Source organism: Salmo trutta, chromosome 24 (assembly GCF_901001165.1).
Source record: "Salmo trutta chromosome 24, fSalTru1.1, whole genome shotgun sequence".
Lineage (NCBI taxonomy): Eukaryota > Metazoa > Chordata > Actinopteri > Salmoniformes > Salmonidae > Salmo > Salmo trutta.
The window spans coordinates 5,974,571-5,993,375 of NC_042980.1; the positions used below are offsets into that span (position 1 = coordinate 5,974,571).

The 18,805-nt window shown below is 40.3% G+C and overlaps 1 long non-coding RNA gene across 1 annotated transcript; it reads right to left on the minus strand.

Moving 5' to 3' along the window:
* Positions 1–352: 352 nt before the first annotated feature.
* LOC115160615 (uncharacterized) lies at positions 353–2,551 on the minus strand. Its single transcript, XR_003869093.1, has 2 exons — positions 2,390–2,551; positions 353–936 (listed from the first exon to the last, which is right to left on the minus strand). It is a non-coding gene; the product is annotated as an uncharacterized LOC115160615 (long non-coding RNA).
* Positions 2,552–18,805: the final 16,254 nt, after the last annotated feature.

Genomic DNA, 18,805 nt, shown 5'->3' on the forward strand with positions numbered 1-18,805 from the left:
TTCAGCCGGCAAAGCTGGGTCCGATGATAAAATATGCCAGTGTTTCTTAACCACACCTCCCACTTTTCGCGAATTTAAAGTATATGTGGTTGTGAACATAACGGAGTGTTCTTTTGCTTTAGCGGGTCTTTTTTGTAACAATTCATCTCGTGTTTTACCCAATGCCAAATGAAGAGCTTCATCCACACATTGTGGCGAATAGCCTCTTCTTAGAAACCTAATGCGCATCTCCGCTGCTTTTTCTAGATAATCATCATTGGAGTAGCATATACGGCGCAGTCTGAAAAACTGGCTTCTAGGAAGTCCTCTTTTTAATGGCTCAGGATGGAAGCTGTCCCCCTGTAATAGAGTATTTCTGTCTGTTTCTTTTCGATACAGAGTTGTAAACAGGGTTCCATTTGATTTCTCAATCCACATATCGAGGTAATGAACGCGTTGAGTGTCACTTTCAATAGTAAATTTGAGATTGGGATCCATGTCATTGAGTAGTGCCATAAAATCTGACAGCTCTTGTTCAGTTCCTTCCCATATGCAAAAAATGTCGTCAATATATCGATACCACTTCAGGATTTTGTTCAAAAATGGATTTTCGTTTATGTTAGTGACAAAACGTTCTTCAAATAGACCCACATAAAGGTTAGCATAGCTCGGAGCGAATGTGGAACCCATCGCCGTTCCATTCGTTTGGAGGTAGTATTCATCATCAAACCTAAAATAGTTATACTTCAAAACGTATTCTGCCAGCTCTAAAATAAAGTTTGTTGGTGGATATTCGTTAGTGTCTCTGTCTCCCAAATAGTGAGCTAGTGCTGCCAGCCCCCCCGCATGGGGAATGCTGGTATATAGACTCTCGACATCTAATGTGACCAGAATACAGTCTTCTTTCAAACCCGTTATTGGTGAGATCTTGTTTATGAAGTCTATAGAGTCTTTAACCTCTTACATCTAGGGGGCAGTAATTTCACGGCTGGATAAAAAACGTACCCGATTTAATCTGATTATTAGTCCTGCCCAGACACTGGAATATGCATATAATTATTAGCTTTGGAGAGAAAACACTCCAAAGTTTCTGAAACTGTTTGAATGGTGTCTGTGAGTATAACAGAACTCCTATGGCAGGCAAAAACCTGAGATGCTTCTGTTCAGGAAGTACCCTGTCTGAACATTTCTTGCCCTTCTTGATTATCTCTATCGTTTACAAAGGATCTCTGCTCTTACGTGACACTTCTCACGTCAACAATGGAGTCTCACAGCCCGGGAAAAACAGGAATGATGTAATTCAAAGCCCTGGCTGAAGCACACGAGAGCAAAAGCTGAGTGGTCAGTCAATGGACTAAGCCTTAGGCGCGTGACACGCCCCGCCCCCGGCTTTCGGTTTTTTCCTCAGTTTACAGACAGGCAGATTCCCGGTCGGAATATTATCGCTTCTCTACGAGATAAATTGCATAAATATTGGTTTTAAACAGCGGTTGACATGCTTCGAAGTACGGTAATGGAATATTTAGAAATTTTTTGTCATATTTTGCGTCATGCTCGTGGCCGAGATTTAGCGTTGGGATAGTGTCTAGAACGCACGAACAAAACGTCGCTGTTTGGATATAACGATGGATTATTTGGGACCAAACCTACATTTGTTATTGAAGTAGAAGTCCTGGCAGTGTATTCTGATGAAGAACAAGCAAGGTAAGAACATTTTTCTTATAGGAAATGTGATTTTGGTGAAGGCTAAACTTGCAGGGTGTCTAAATAGCTAGCCCTGTAACGCCGGGCTATGTACTTACATTATTGCAAAATGTGCTTCATCCGAAAAGCTATTTTAAAATCGGACATATCGAGTGCATAGAGGAGTTCTGTATCTATAATTCTTAAAATAATTGTTATGCTTTTTGTGAACGTTTATCGTGAGTAATTTAGTAAAATCACCGGAAGTGTTCGGTGGGAATGCTAGTTCTGAACGTCACATGCTAATGTAAAAAGCTGGTTTTTGATATAAATATGAACTTGATTGAACAGACATGCATGTATTGTATAACACAATGTCCTAGGTGTGTCATCTGATGAAGATCATCAAAGGTTAGTGCTGCATTTAGATATGGTTTGGGTTTATGTGACATGATATGCTAGCTTGAAAAATGGCTGTGTGATTATTCCTGGCTGGGTACTCTGCTGACATAATCTAATGTTTTGCTTTCGCTGTAAAGCCTTTTTGAAATCGGACAGTTTGGTTAGATAAAGGAGAGTCTTGTCTTTAAATAGCTGTAACATAGTCATATGTTTGAAAAGTGTAAGTTTTCGGATTTAGAGGAGTTTGAATTTCGCGCCCCGCCCATCATTGGATATTGGAGCAGACGTTCCGCTAGCGGAACGTGTAGATGTAAGAGGTTTTAACATATGATGGCAATGCTTGCACATGAGTTTTAATAAAAGCGTCTACAAAGTTCGACAATGGCTCTAACATTGAGCCTATTCCTGCAACCACTGGTCTGCCTGGATAATTGCCTTGTTGTGTTTTAGGTTTGTGTAATTTCGGTAAAATGTAAAGGCATGGACGTATAGCACAATCGCAGCAAAGATATTCATATTCAGGTTTTGAGATAAGGTGGTTTAATAGGCCTTGCTCCAAACTAGAGCATATATCCCTTTGGAACACCTGTGTGGGATCAACACTTAGTTTTCTATAGAAACGTTCATTACTGAGTTGTCTCTGAATTTCTTCTTTATATTTTTCATAGTCTAGAACTACCACAGCACCCCCCTTGTCTGCAGGTTTAATAACCAACGATGAATCTTTCATTAATTCATTAAGTGCCTGTTCTTCTGTTCTAGTGAGATTTTTTTGAATGTGGTTTGTTTGTCTCGTATACACTGACATGGCTTCTTGTTCGACTAACCTACAATAGGTATTAATCGAAGAGTTGTTAACTATGGGACAGAATTTGCTTTTGGGCTTAAAATGTGTGCCAGATCGTTGATGTGTTTCTTGGCCCGAAACAATGTTTTGTGAAAACACATGCTTAAGTTTAATCTTACGGAAGAATTTGAACAGATCTACTTTCGTATCAAAAGGTTTATCTGTACATGTAGGTACAAAAGAGAGACCCTTAGATAAGACTGAGACTTGAGCGTCAGTAAGGTCTTTTTTGGAGAGGTTAATTACCGAGTCCTGTTGTAGCTCCGTGTCCACGGCCTGTGATCCTGGTCTCCTCTTCGACCGCTTGCCTCTCCTACATCGTTTCTTTTCTTTCGTAGAGCCTTGTGTTGCTTCCGGGCTAAAAAAACCGGCTGTGTGCCATGGTAGCTGGAGTCACTGTCTGTGGGGAATTCGCTCTCGGTGGATGCCTCTGTGTCCAAATCCTGCATGGCACCACTCTTAGCGAATATTGGCGCAACAAGCGCATTCCAAGAGGACTGAGAATACAGAAGGAGCCTACAATAGGGAAAAACGACAAAACTTTCGTTCATCAATGGGGTGATATACTCAATAAATGTTCACTAGATTTAATGTTATTAATCGTTGAGCATGTGTCGAAGGAAGCTAAAGAAGTTGAAGCTAAGATTAGCGAACATGAGGTTGTTATGAAGGAGATTCTAGGCCTTAATTTTACAGCAATAGACGACGCGATCAACCAGTCCATTGGGAAATACAGAGACTCTCTACAAGCAAATAAGATTAAGAAATATCAGCGTGACACAGAGGATTACCAGCTTAACCAGGTGTATGCATGGGAAGGCCCAAGGACAGGAGCACGGAGTGGCCGACGTAGGGACGCACCACTGATTGAGGGACGCAGAGACGCAGCAGCAGGAGGACAAGGAAATTTGGACACAGAGGCATCCACCGAGAGCGAATTCCCCACAGACAGTGACTCCAGCTACCATGGCACACAGCCGGTTTTTTTTAGCCCGGAAGCAACACAAGGCTCTACGAAAGAAAAGAAACGATGTAGGAGAGGCAAGCGGTCGAAGAGGAGACCAGGATCACAGGCCGTGGACACGGAGCTACAACAGGACTCGGTAATTAACCTCTCCAAAAAAGACCTTACTGACGCTCAAGTCTCAGTCTTATCTAAGGGTCTCTCTTTTGTACCTACATGTACAGATAAACCTTTTGATACGAAAGTAGATCTGTTCAAATTCTTCCGTAAGATTAAACTTAAGCATGTGTTTTCACAAAACATTGTTTCGGGCCAAGAAACACATCAACGATCTGGCACACATTTTAAGCCCAAAAGCAAATTCTGTCCCATAGTTAACAACTCTTCGATTAATACCTATTGTAGGTTAGTCGAACAAGAAGCCATGTCAGTGTATACGAGACAAACAAACCACATTCAAAAAAATCTCACTAGAACAGAAGAACAGGCACTTAATGAATTAATGAAAGATTCATCGTTGGTTATTAAACCTGCAGACAAGGGGGGTGCTGTGGTAGTTCTAGACTATGAAAAATATAAAGAAGAAATTCAGAGACAACTCAGTAATGAACGTTTCTATAGAAAACTAAGTGTTGATCCCACACAGGTGTTCCAAAGGGATATATGCTCTAGTTTGGAGCAAGGCCTATTAAACCACCTTATCTCAAAACCTGAATATGAATATCTTTGCTGCGATTGTGCCATACGTCCATGCCTTTACATTTTACCGAAATTACACAAACCTAAAACACAACAAGGCAATTATCCAGGCAGACCAGTGGTTGCAGGAATAGGCTCAATGTTAGAGCCATTGTCGAACTTTGTAGACGCTTTTATTAAAACTCATGTGCAAGCATTGCCATCATATGTTAAAGACTCTATAGACTTCATAAACAAGATCTCACCAATAACGGGTTTGAAAGAAGACTGTATTCTGGTCACATTAGATGTCGAGAGTCTATATACCAGCATTCCCCATGCGGGGGGGCTGGCAGCACTAGCTCACTATTTGGGAGACAGAGACACTAACGAATATCCACCAACAAACTTTATTTTAGAGCTGGCAGAATACGTTTTGAAGTATAACTATTTTAGGTTTGATGATGAATACTACCTCCAAACGAATGGAACGGCGATGGGTTCCACATTCGCTCCGAGCTATGCTAACCTTTATGTGGGTCTATTTGAAGAACGTTTTGTCACTAACATAAACGAAAATCCATTTTTGAACAAAATCCTGAAGTGGTATCGATATATTGACGACATTTTTTGCATATGGGAAGGAACTGAACAAGAGCTGTCAGATTTTATGGCACTACTCAATGACATGGATCCCAATCTCAAATTTACTATTGAAAGTGACACTCAACGCGTTCATTACCTCGATATGTGGATTGAGAAATCAAATGGAACCCTGTTTACAACTCTGTATCGAAAAGAAACAGACAGAAATACTCTATTACAGGGGGACAGCTTCCATCCTGAGCCATTAAAAAGAGGACTTCCTAGAAGCCAGTTTTTCAGACTGCGCCGTATATGCTACTCCAATGATGATTATCTAGAAAAAGCAGCGGAGATGCGCATTAGGTTTCTAAGAAGAGGCTATTCGCCACAATGTGTGGATGAAGCTCTTCATTTGGCATTGGGTAAAACACGAGATGAATTGTTACAAAAAAGACCCGCTAAAGCAAAAGAACACTCCGTTATGTTCACAACCACATATACTTTAAATTCGCGAAAAGTGGGAGGTGTGGTTAAGAAACACTGGCATATTTTATCATCGGACCCAGCTTTGCCGGCTGAATTTAAGAATCCACCACTCATTGTGTATAGGAGAGGTCGCAATTTACGCGATAAACTGGTTCATGCCAACTGCCAGCCACGAAAGAAAATCAGCCAGGCTCTTCTACGCCCTCTACCAAATGGTAGCTATAAATGCAGAGGATGCGCACAGTGCAACAATATGATGAAGTGTGAATATTTCTGCCACCCCCACACAGGAAAACGGTTTCAAATAAATGATATCATTACGTGTACCACCACCCATGTTATTTACATTATTAAATGTCCATGTGGGCTGTGCTATGTCGGTAAAACCTCCCGCTCTCTCAAACAGAGAATTAGTGAACACAAAAGTTCAATCAGGAGAAACGACAGGGATTATCCAGTCGCAGTACATTTTAATGACCTAAAGCATGACATTTCTACCTTTAGATTTTGTGGCATAGAGAAAGTCAAGATATCAGACAGGGGAGGTGATATTAATAATACTCTGAGCAAAAGAGAATGTTTTTGGATTTTCACCCTCCAGACATTATTTCCTAAAGGACTTAATGATGAAATGCCTATGTATGTTATGTTGTGAATTTAAAAATGTTCCTATTTAAGATTATTTAAGATTACTTAGTTCTTTTCGTATGATGTACCCAATGATTAATGAAAACTTGCTATGTCCTCGTTGTGATTTTATGGACGTGTTAGGTGCGTCTTGTCTATACACTTGCAATATTTGTGAAATGCATATTGTTATGTTTGGTAGCACTTTTTTATTTTTCCTTAGCCTCCAACTCCTTTCCATATGTGGAACGGATGTGGGTGGGGCTAGGTCTACATAGAGGTGCTGTTTTAGAAAATTCACAAAAGCTCTGACGAAGGCCGTTGGGCCGATACGTAAGCTTATTAAATACCAGTGATACTATCAAGAGCAGTGTGCGGTTTCTTTCATCCTGTTTTAAACTGTCATAGTTAAAACATATTGATACAACAGTAGTGAAGATGGGAAGATCTGTCCATAATGAAGAGCTGCTCTGCCTTCTTAACAACACAATCAACAAAGCAGGTCCTACAGGCCCTAGTTTTTTCGCACCTGGGCTACTGTTCAGTAGTGTGGTCAGGTGCCACAAAGAGGGACTTAGGAAAATTACAATTGGCTCAGAACATGGCAGCACAGCTGGCCCTTAAAAGTACACAATAATGATATGCATGTCAATCTCTCATGGCTCAAAGTGGGAGAGAGATTGACTTCATCACTACTTGTTTTGGTAAGTGAAGACAAGCTGAATGTACCGAGCCGTCTTTATAAACTACTAGCACACAGCTTGGACAACCATCCATACCCCACAAGACATGCCACCAGAGGTCTCTTCACAATCTCCAAGTCCAGAACAAACTATGGGAGGTACACAGTACTATATAGAGCCATGACTACATAGAACTCTATTCCACAACAGGTAACTGATGCAAGGAGTAGAATCAGATAAAAAATACTGGGAAAAATACACCTTATGGAACAACAGAGACTGTGAAGAGACACACACAAAGGTACAGACACACACATACAGTTGAAGCCGGACGTTTACACACACTTAGGTTGGAGTCATTAAAACTTGTTTTTCAACCACTCCACAAATTTCTTGTTAACAAACTATAGTTTTGGCAAGTCGGTAAGGACATCTACTTTGTGCATGACACAAATAATGTTTCCAACAATTGTTTACAGACAGATTATTTCACTTATAATTCACTGTATCACAATTCCAGTGGGCCAGAAGTTCACATGCACTAAGTTGACTGTGCCTTTAAACAGCTTGGAAAATTCCAGAAAAATATGTCATGGCTTTAGAAGCTTCTGATAGGCTAATTGACAGCATTTGAGCCAATTGGAGGTGTGCCTGTGGATGTATTTCAAGACCTACCTTCAAACTCAGTGCCTCTTTGCTTGACATCATAGGAAAATCAAAAGAAAAGAATCGGAGACCTCCACAAGTCTGGTTCATCCTTGGGAGCAATTTCCATACGCCTGAAGGTACCACGTTCATCTGTACAAACAATAGTACACAAGTATAAACACCAGGGGACCACGCAGCCATCATAAAGCACAGGAAGGAGACGCATTCTGTCTCCTATTGATGAACGTACTTGGGTGAGAAAAGTACAAATCAATCCCAAAACAGCAGCAAAGGACCTTGTAAAGATGATGGAGGAAACAGGTACAAAATTATCTAAATCCACAGTAAAACGAGTTCTGTGTCGACATAACCTGAAAGGCAGCTCAGCAAGGAAGAAGCCACTGCTCCGAAACCGCAATAAAAAAGACAGACTATGATTTGCAACTGCACATGGGGACAAAGATCGTACTTTTTGGAGAAATGTCCTCTGGTCTGATGAAACGAAAACAGAACTGTTTGGCTATAATGACCATCGTTATGTTTGGAGGAAAAAGGGGGAGGCTTGCAAGCCGAAGAACAGCATCCCAACCGTGAAGCAAGGGGGTTGCATTGTCATGTTGTGGGGGTGCTGTGCTGCAGGAGGGACTGGTGCACTTCACAAAATAGATGGTATCATGAGGTAGGAAAATTATGTTGATATATTGAAGCAACATCTCAAGACATCAGTCAGGAAGTTAAAGCTTGGTCACAAATGGGTCTTCCAAATGGACAATGACCCCAAGCATAGTTCCAAAGTTGTGGCAAAATGGCTTAAGGACAATGATGTCAGCCCTGACCCCCATCCTGTAGAAACTTTGTGGGCAGAACTGAAAAAGCGTGTGCTTGCAAGGAGGCCTACAAACCTGACTCAGTTACACCAGCTCTGTCAGGAGGAATGGGCAAAATTCACCCAACTTATTGTGGGAAGCTTGTGGAAGGCTACCCGAAAAGTTTGACCCAAGTTAAACAATTTAAAGGCAATGCTACCAAATACGAATTGAGTGCATGTAAACTTCTGACTCACTGGGAATGTGATGAAAGAAATGAATGCTGAAATAAATCATTCTCTCTACTATTATTCTGAAATTTCACATTCTTAAAATAAAGTGGAGAATTTTTACTAGGATTAAATGTCAGGAATTGTGAAAAACTGTGTTGAAATGTATTTGGCTAAGGTGTATGTAAACTTCCGACTTCAACTCTTCAACTGTACGCACACAAGTGCAAGTGCACACACTCTACATACACATACATTGTAATATTGTTGTATGGTGGTATTATACATCTTGTGTTGTAGAGATGTCATGGTGTAATAATGATATATGATGTACTGTTTTATCTTTTGTTTTATATGTAATGGTAGTGCCTTTATCTGATTGGACCCCAGGATGAAAGCTGCTGCCTTGGCAACAGCCAAAGGGGATCCCTAATAAATACTAATGTTATCCCCAGATGCGACCAAAACATATTCCAGTCCACTTCATCAAAACGGCCTTGGATTATCGATTCTGACTGGCCAGACCAGCGTTGAAAAGACCTGATCACCGGAACTTACCTCTTGAGTCTTTGTTGTATGGGGGAATGATGTCAAATCAAATCAAAAATTGTATTTATCACATGCGCCGAATACAACAGGTGAAGTGAAATGCTTACTCACAAGCCCTAAACCAACAATGCAGTTAAGAAAATATTTATTAAATTAACTAAAGTAAAAAATGTATTAAAAAGTAACAATAAAATAACAATAACGAGGCAATATACAGGGTGTACCAGTACCGAGTTAATGTGCAGTGGTACAGGTTAGCCTCTTGCCATTCCCCTAGGATAGGGGGCGCTAAAGCGATTTTTGAAAAAAATGTGTGCCCATTTTAAACGGCCTCCTACTCAAACTCAGAAGCTAGGAATATGCATATAATTAATACTTGTGGATAGGAAACACCCTAAAGTTTCTAAAACTGTTTGAATGGTGTCTATGAGTATAACAGAACTCATATGGCAGTCAAAACCCCGAGACCGATCGTAACAGGATGTGGAATTCTGAATTGTGGACTCAACTTCACATCTTTGCCTATTAATCACACCGTGAGCTATGGTTCATTGAGCACTTCCTATTGCTTCCACTAGATGTCCCCAGTCTTTACAAAGTGATTTGAGCCTTCTACTGTGGAAACTGAATGTATGAGACGCTGTTGAAATTGGTCACATGAGGAGGGCCATCACAATTATGATGCCGGCGGCCCTGTCTACCCTCCCCTTTCGAAACGTTTTGAAACACAATACAATCGTCCCCCTCGAATCTTATTGGCTCTCTTGTTGAAACAGGCCCTGAAGATTTATGTTATACAACGTTTGACATGTTTGAACGAACCTAAATGGGAAAAAAATGCATTTTGTCGAAATAGCTGTCCCGCACCCGACGGAGCATTTGGATCAGCCTTCAGACGCGCTAACAACAACAAGCTAATGGAACATAAAGGATAAACTTTTTCGAACGAAAATACATTTGTTGTGGACCTGGGATTCCTGGAAGTGCTTTCTGATGAAGACAACCAAAGGTAAGGGATTATTGACAATAGTATACAAGACCAGATGTGATATATGATTGTTCCAAGATGGCGCAGACCTGTATTTACTAGGTAATTTTCTTAGTATCGCATCCCCTTTTATCGCAAAGTGTGATTACCCAGTAAAGTTATTTTTAAATCTGGTATTACAGGTGCTTTCAAGAGATATTAATCTATAAATCTTAGAATGACAATATTACATTTTAAAAATGTTTTCGAATAGTAATTGAGTAAATTGTAGCACTGTTTCACCGGATGCATTTGAGGGAAAATAGTTAGTCAACGTTACGTGCCGATGTAAAATGCTGTTTTTATATATAAATATGAACTTTATCGAACAAAAGAATGCATGCATTGTGCAACATGATGCCCTAGGTGTGTCATCTGATGAAGTTTGTAAAAGGTTAGTGCTGCATTTAGCTGTTTTTTGGTTATTTGTGATGCATGTGGTTGGTCGGAAAATGGCTATGTGGCTACTTTTACTGGGCCCCCAGTGTTGAGGATCAGCGTGGCAGATGTGTTGTTGCCTACCCTTACCACCTGGGGGCGGCCCATCAGGAAGTCCAGGATCCAGTTGCAGAGGGAGGTGTTTAGTCCCAGGGTCCTTACCTTAATGATGAGCTTTGTGGGTGCTATGGTGTTGAACACTGAGCTGTCGTCGATGAACAGCATTCTCACATAGGTGTTCCTTTTGTCCAGGTGGGAAAGGGCAGTGTGGAGTGCGATTGAGAATGTGTCATCTGTGGATCTGTTGGGGCGGTATGTGAATTGGAGTGGGTCTAGGTTTTCCGGGATGATGGTGTTGATGTGAGCCATGACCAGCCTTTCAAAGCACTTCATAGCTACCGACGTGAGTGCTACAGGTCGGTAGTCATTTAGGCAGGGACAGGGACTATGGTGGTCTGCTTGAAACATGTAGGTAATACAGACTTGGTCAGTGAATACACTTTCCAGTTGGTCCACGTATGTTCTGAGTGCACGTCCTGGTAATCCGTCTGGCCTCGAGGCCTTGTGAATGTTGACCTGTGTTCTTGCTCACATTGGCTACGGAGAGCGGGATCACACAGTTGTCCGGAACAGCTGGTGCCCTCATGCATGCCTCAGTGTTGCTTGCCTCTAAGCGATCATTAATATGGCGCCGACGGATGGCGGTTTGTGTGAGCAGCAGATGTTCCATAGCGATGCTCCATCTGACTCACGTTGCCCTACTGTACTGACTAACAATAGAAAAAACCTCTCTAGGGTACGTGGGACGGTAGCATCCCACCTGACCAACATCCAGTGAAATTGCAGAGCGCCAAATTCAAAAACAGAAATACTGATTAGAAAAATTCAGAAAACATACAAGTGTTATACATAATCTTTAAACCTAACTTCTTGTGAATCCAACCACGGTGTCAGATTTGAAAAGGATTTACGGTGAAAGCATGCCATGCGATTATTTGAGAACAGCGCCCAGCAGACAAATCATTACAAACAGTAACCAGCCAAGTAGAAGAGTTACACAAGTCAGAAATAGAGATAAAAAGAATCATTTACCTTTGATAATCTTCATATGGTTGCACTCAGAAGACATTAATTTACTCAATGTTTGTGCGTTTTCTTCAGTAATCCACAGGCTCAAACGCAGTCACAACAGGCAGACAAAAAATCCAAACTGTATCCGTAAAGTTCATAGAAACATGTCAAACTCAGGTTGTTTTTAGCCTAAATAATCGATAATATTAACGTCGTCAATATAAAAGGTAAACAAGAAAGGCGTGCTCTCAGGATTGCGCATGAAAAGTTCTGTGACACTTTAGGGTCCAGTCATTCAGACTGGTCTTACTCCCTCATTTTTCAGAATACAAGCCTGAAACAATTTCTAAAGACTGTTGACCTCTAGTGGAAGGCATAGGAACTGCAATTTGAGTCCTGTCAATGGATACTGTAATGGCAATGAATAGAAAACTACAAAATTAAAAAATCCTACTTCCTGGATGGATTTTTCTCAGGTTTTCGCCTGCCAAATCAGTTCTGTTATACTCACAGACATTATTTTAACCATTTTGGAAACTTTTGAGTGTTCTCTGTGCATATCCTAGCTTCTGGGCCTGAGTAGCAGGCAGTTTACTTTGGGCACACTTATCATCCAGAGGTGAAAATAATGCCCCCTACCCTAGAGAAGTTAATGACTAACCAAAAAACCCAAACAGTCAACACCATAACTACACATAATCCCCCACAGGGATCCTTCTCCATGGCGACTTGCCTACCATTCCTAAGTGTGTTGCATCTATGGTCAGCTACTTTTCCCTGAAGCCTTTTTTGTGATTAATAAGACCCTAGCAGTGGTTTAGCCACATATATTTCAAGTTAAGTTTTAGTGTCACGTGCACAATTACAGTAAAATGCCTTTAGAGCTTGCAAGAAAAGCATTTCACCACACTTGTGCACTTGACATTTAATTAACCTTTTATTGCAGTGGGTTGAATCAGGGTCACACAGAGTGTTCTTGGTAGTCTTAAACAAATCTATTTTGAAACAAATGCATACACCCCACACACATGGTTATGGGCTTAAAAAAATAAGAACATGTCAGATATAAAGTTGAAATCTATTCAATTTTGAGTTTGCATCCCAAGACTGAAACATAAGAAAACTGTTTGATATAGAAACACTGCATTTTTCAGCATTTTTTTTATAAAGTTGATTAATTATGGAATTCTGAAAAATATTAATAACATTCCACCCATGAGGCTACTAGGTAATTTGACTGCAGAAAAGGGCTACAACTTCAAACTATATTTGCACTCACTTTATTCAAACAGCAATACTCCCAATGAGAGCAAACTCTCCCTGAGACTTCTGGCACCTCTGAAATCCTGCTATACCACTTGCACTTAAAGTGCTACTCATACGAACCCCTGTGTCCTCTGAAATGAGTGGTTGTAAAATGTCAGTTCTGGATCTAGAGACACTGACTTAGCTTGTCTTCTAAAATGACTATTATGTTTTTCTGATGCTATACAATATGTAATTTGTATAGGTAAAAGCAAGTATATGTTATTTCCCCCCAAACAAAAAAATGTATCTGATGATGTACGCATAGCTACAGTACGTACAGTACATTGGATGGTGCCTTCATTAATCATGTCTCCACTTATAAATAACTGGGCATCTGGATTGATGAAACGATATCTTTCAAAAAGCATGTCGATGACTTAGTGGCAAGAAAAAGTATGTGAACCCTTTGGAATGACCTGGATTTCTGCATAAATTAGTCATAAAATTTGATGTGATCTTCATCTTATTCACAACAATAGGCACAGTGTGCTTAAACTAATAACGCACAAATTATTGCATTTTTCTTGTCTACATAGAATAAATAATTTAAACATTCACAGTGTAGGTTGGAAAAAGTATGTGAACGCCTAGGCTAATAACTTTTCCAGAAGCTGCCTCAGGGCCTGGACAGCTTGCTATCATCGATGGAAAAATGAATTTCCAAGTTCATCAAGACATTTTGCAAGAGAATGTAAGGCTATCTGTCCACCAATTGAAGCTCAACAGAAGTTGGGTAATGCAACGACCCAAAACACAGATGTAAATCAACAACGGAATGGCTTCAACAGAAGAAAATAAGCCTTCTGGAGTGGCCCAATCAGAGTCCTGACCTGATATAAAATGCTGTGGCATTACCTCAAGAGCAGTTCACACCAGACATCCTAAGAATATTGCTGAACTGAAACCGTTTTGTAAAGAGGAATGGCCCAAAATTCCCCCTGACCATTTTGCAGGTCTGATCCGCAACTCCAGAAAACGTTTGGTTGAGTTTATTGCTGCCAAAGGAGGGTCAACCAGTTATTAAATCCAAGGGTTCACATACTTCTTCCACCCTACACTGTGAACGTTTACACGGTGTGTTCAATAAAGACATGAAAACCTATAATTGTTTGTGTTATTAGTTTAAGCAGACTGTATTTGTCTATTTTTGTGACTTAGATGAAGATCATATCAAATTTTATGACCAATTTATGCAGAAATCCAGGTAATTTCAAAGGGTTCACATACTTTTTCTTGCCACTGTTGTTAAGATATCAAGAATTAAAATGTGCTTCTTTTATAGGAATGCCTTTCGTTAAATATCAGAAATCAAATTATTCAGTCAACATTCATCCCGATTATAGACTATAGCAATAACATCTATATGACTACAGCTGCCACTGTTTTGAAGCCATTGGACCCAGTTTATCATAGCGCACTACGCTTTATCACGGGTGATAGGTATAGTACAGATAATTGCATTCTGTATCAGAAAGTAGGCTGGGCCTTTTTGAAGTCTCATAGATCGATGCATTGCACTCTTTTTGTTTCTTGCACAAACCTCCCCCAAAAAATGACTTCATTGTTAACCTTCAGAAGTATGAACTACCAGATCAAAGGGTGGCTAACTCTGGAGATCGCTTCAATCTACACTGTTAGGTAAATCTGCTTTTAGTTTTTTGCACCTTGTAGAATTACATCCCAAACTCCCTAAAATGTGATATATTGGTGCCTCTAAGCCAATTCAGACAGCTTATTGAGGACCTTTTCACTGAAGAATGTTTTTTTTTTCTATGATTGTGTATGACTTTTCATGTATATTTGTATTTATTGTGTGTATCTTTGTAATTACAGGGCTCATTTGTAAAAGATACCTTGGTCTCAATATGACTCCCTCTTAAAATAAAGAATAGAACATATAAAATCCAGTGTGTTTATGGACCTGGAGAAGATCATATCATATGGGAGGCGAACAGTACTACATAGAGCTATGACTACATGCAACTCTATTCCACATCAAGTAACTGATGCAAGCAGTAAAATTAGATTTTAAAAACAGATAAAAATACACCCTATGGAACAGCGGGGACTGTGAAGCAACACAAACATAGGCAGAGACACATGCATACACAAAAACAATAAAATACACACTATTCACACATGAACAAATTAATTTTGTACTGTAGATATATGGCAGTGGTGGAGTAGGGGCTTGAGGGCACACAGTGTGTTGTGAAATCTGTGAATGTATTGTAATGTTTTTAAAATTGTATAAACTGCTTCAATTTTGCTAGACCTCAGGAAGAGTAGCTGCTGCCTTGGCAAACACAAATATCCAGTGTGTTTCAATCAAAGTGGATTTTAGAGGAATACCCATGCCTAAAGACTTAGAACACTGTAATTATAGAACAACGATTGCCACCAATGGCCTTGAGTTAGTGTCCGTCTTGAGCTTGGAAGTAAGGGGGTTCCGGTGGAGGTATACCAAAAACTCAAAAAACGTCTACATCTAATAAATCGCTGTTTGTTAATTTAATGAAAATAATTGAGCCTCCTTTGACCCTTGAAATGCTCAGTCTGGTTGTGTTTTTACATACACATACCTGATTGGCTGAAAGGATGGTCTAGAGCCCACCTCTTACTCAGATGAGCAGGCATTGGTCTATTATAATCAGATTACAATGTGATGTCATGATGTGGGCCAAAAGTTCCATCCCACCTGAACAGGCTGAAATTCCAGGCATTTTTTTCAAACAGCTCTAAAACAAAAAGGGCTTCATCATAATTTTCACAATTTCATAGTGTTATTTAAACCTCATAGTGTGGAAATATCATTAAAAAACATATTTTTAACTGCACTGCCCCTTCAAGGAGATGGCTTGGGGATAGATTCATTTAAATCAAATCAATTTTATTTGTCACATGATTCGTAAACAACAGTCGTAGACTGACAGTTAAATGCTTACTTATGGGTCCTGTCCAGGGGGTGTACTTGTACATCAAGCAGCCTCACATTATAGAAACAAAATATAGGATCCTGCCCCAAGTGGGAGAGGGTATACAAACACACCTGGTGCCCAAATTGATGACGAGTGGTTTCGGCTCAGTCAGTCGTCCAGATGAGCTCTTCCCAGTTAGCTAGTTTATGCTGGCTAGCTGGCAACAACAGCAGCATAGCACTAATTAAAATTTGTTGAATAAATTTGAGTTTATTTAGATGGATCTGCATGTCACCGTGAAATGCCAAATAGCTAACGTAACGACAAGCCGTTGTGAATGACAAGTGCAATGATGTTGTATCGAGGTGCTTGTCGAAGTAAGTTGCTTCCTACTGGGCAGCTGTATCACATGTCACCGGCGATAGCTAATATAAATTTGTTCCATCCCACTTGATTTTATTTTTAGTAGGATAGCAGCCTAAACAATAAATAACGTGTAATATTGGTAGTAACCATGTGTATGTCACCGTAATACAGTCTACTCTTCAATGAGGAAAGTTTGCGCTGCAAGCCGGCAACACAACAACATGGGGCACAGTGTGCTTCACTCCCACCCCACTTGTCGAGCACTGCTGTCCATAGCTGCTGTCCCACAGTAAGGAGAGGGAAGTGTAGCCAATATCAGGACAGGGTGACTGCTAACGCACAGAAAATGTACAACTACAGTGTTAACGTTTACATTTTTGTATAAAAAACAACACTTATTCCAATAAAAACTGAATGACTCTGAACACCCTCCCAAGTCCCAACTTCAGCAGACAAGTGTTGTGACGAGGGCCAACGAGGAGTCCATGCTCAATGAGGGTGATTTACAAGGACCCATTAAAACAGGAACCAGGGTAACCCTTCCTGCCCTTGAGTGGGTTACAAGAGCTGGAATGTGCTTCATTACATGATGTGGTCATAAAGGTCACCAGGGACCATAGCTCATCTGTTCCCCCCATTTCTTTACAACCCAACTGAGGACAGATTAACAACATTGTCATTACTCCACAATACTAACAAAATTGACAGAGTGAAAAGGAAGCCTGTACAGAATAAAAATATTGCAAAACATGGATCCTGCTTGCAACAAGGCACTAAAATAATAATAATGTTTTTTTATTTTATTAAATACATTTTGAATTCACAACAAAATGTGGAATAAGTAATAGGGTATGAATACTTTCTGAAGGCACTGTACATTATCAATTTGGACACTAGGTGTGTCCGTAGAACCTCTCCCTTCCTAAGTCTTGGTTAGATAGTACGGGTTTAGCATAATCTACTTCAGGGTACCCCAACTGGCAGCCCATGGGTGATTTTATTTGGGGAACTAATCACTGATCATAATCTTGATGTGATTGGCCTGACTGAAACATGGCTTAAGGCTGATGAATTTACTGTGTTAAATGAGGCCTCACCCCCTGGTTACACTAGTGACCATATCCCCCGCGCATCCCGCAAAGGCGGAGGTGTTGCTAACATTTCTGATAGCAAATTTAAATTTACCAACAAAAAAAAAATAACAACGACGTTTTCGTCTTTTGAGCTTCTAGTCATGAAATCTATGCAGCCTACTCAATCACTTTTTATAGCTACTGTTTACAGGCCTCCTGGGCCATATGCAGCGTTCCTCACTGAGTTCCCTGAATTCCTATCGGACCTTGTAGTCATCGCAGATAATATTCTAATTTTTGGTGACTTTAATATTCACATGGAAAAGTCCACAGACCCACTCCAAAAGGCTTTCGGAGCCATCATCGACTCAGTGGGTTTTGTACAACATGTCTCTGGACCTACTCACTGCCACAGTCATACTCTGGACCTAGTTTTGTCCCATGGAATAAATGTTGTGGTTCTTAATGTTTTTCCTCATAATCCTGGACTATCGGACCACCATTTTATTATGTTCGCAATCGCAACAAATAATCTGCTCAGACCCCAACCAAGAAGCATTAATCTTGGCGTTCCCCTAGGATAGGGGGCGCTACAGCGATTTTTGAAAATAATTTGTGCTCATTTTAAACGGCCTCCTACTCAAACTCAGAAGCTAGGAATATGCGTATAATTAATACTTGTGGATAGAAAACAACCTAAAGTTTCTAAAACTGTTTGAATGGTGTCTGTGAGTATAACAGAACTCATATGGCAGTCAAAACCCCGAGACAGATCGTAACAGGAAGTGGAATTCTGAATTGCGGACTCAACTTCATCACTTTGCCTATAAATCACACCATGAGCAATGGTTCATTGAGCACTTCCTATTGCTTCCACTAGATGTCCCCAGTCTTTACAAAGTGGTTTGAGCCTTCTACTGTGAAAACTGACACAATGAGAGTTTGTGGAACGTGGTCACATGAGGAGGGCCATCACCATTATGACACCGGCGCCCCTGGCTACCCTCCCCTTTCGAAACGTTTTGAAAGACAATGCAATCGTCCCCCTTGAATGTTATTGGAGCTCTGGTTGAAAAAAGGCCCTAAAGATTTATGTTATACAATGTTTGACATGTTTGAACAAATTTAAATAAAAAAAAAATGCATTTTGTTGAGAGAGAAGTCCCGCGGCCGACGGTACTTTTGGTGCAGCCTTCAGAACGCGCTAACAACAACAAGCTATTGGGACAAAAAGGATTAACTTTTTCAAACGAAAATACATTTGCTGTGGACCTGGGATATCTGGAAGTGCTTTCTGATGAAGATAATCAAAGGTAAGGGATTATTGACAATAGTATACAAGACTAGATTTGATATGCGATTGTTCCAAGATGGCGCTGACCTGTATTGCTAGCCTATTTTTCTGAGTATCGCATCACCTTTTATCGCAAAGTGTTA